We start from the raw sequence: 248 nt of genomic DNA, 5'->3' as shown, positions 1-248 counted from the left end.
ACCCCACGAGATCCCCTCGCGCCCCCGAGGCTGCCGGCATCGACCCCTCCTGCTGTTCTTTGTTAGGAAAAGCCTCGCTCCTCCACCGAGCCGCTCGCTCGGTCCCTTCCCCGCCGATCGCACCCGCATCATCCTTAAGGAGCTCGATCCCCAGGGATGCTCCGAGTGAATTTTTTGCTGGGATCCCAAGCGTTTAACAGAGTCCTGCCCTTTTCCTGCATCCCCTTCCTAAGGTGCGAGGTATTTTG

At 60.1% G+C, this 248-nt stretch overlaps 1 protein-coding gene across 1 annotated transcript in view; it reads right to left on the bottom strand.

Annotated features, from left to right (window-relative positions):
- LOC104466621 (cyclic AMP-dependent transcription factor ATF-7-like) overlaps positions 1 to 248 on the bottom strand; it is a gene marked incomplete at both ends in the record, with an annotated part of 3,900 nt that overhangs the window by 3,037 nt on the left and 615 nt on the right. The gene's annotated exons all lie outside the window — the stretch shown is intronic.

Source organism: Pterocles gutturalis, unplaced genomic scaffold (assembly GCF_000699245.1).
Source record: "Pterocles gutturalis isolate BGI_N339 unplaced genomic scaffold, ASM69924v1 scaffold209, whole genome shotgun sequence".
NCBI lineage: Eukaryota > Metazoa > Chordata > Aves > Pterocliformes > Pteroclidae > Pterocles > Pterocles gutturalis.
This window is presented reverse-complemented; position numbering and strand designations above follow the sequence as displayed.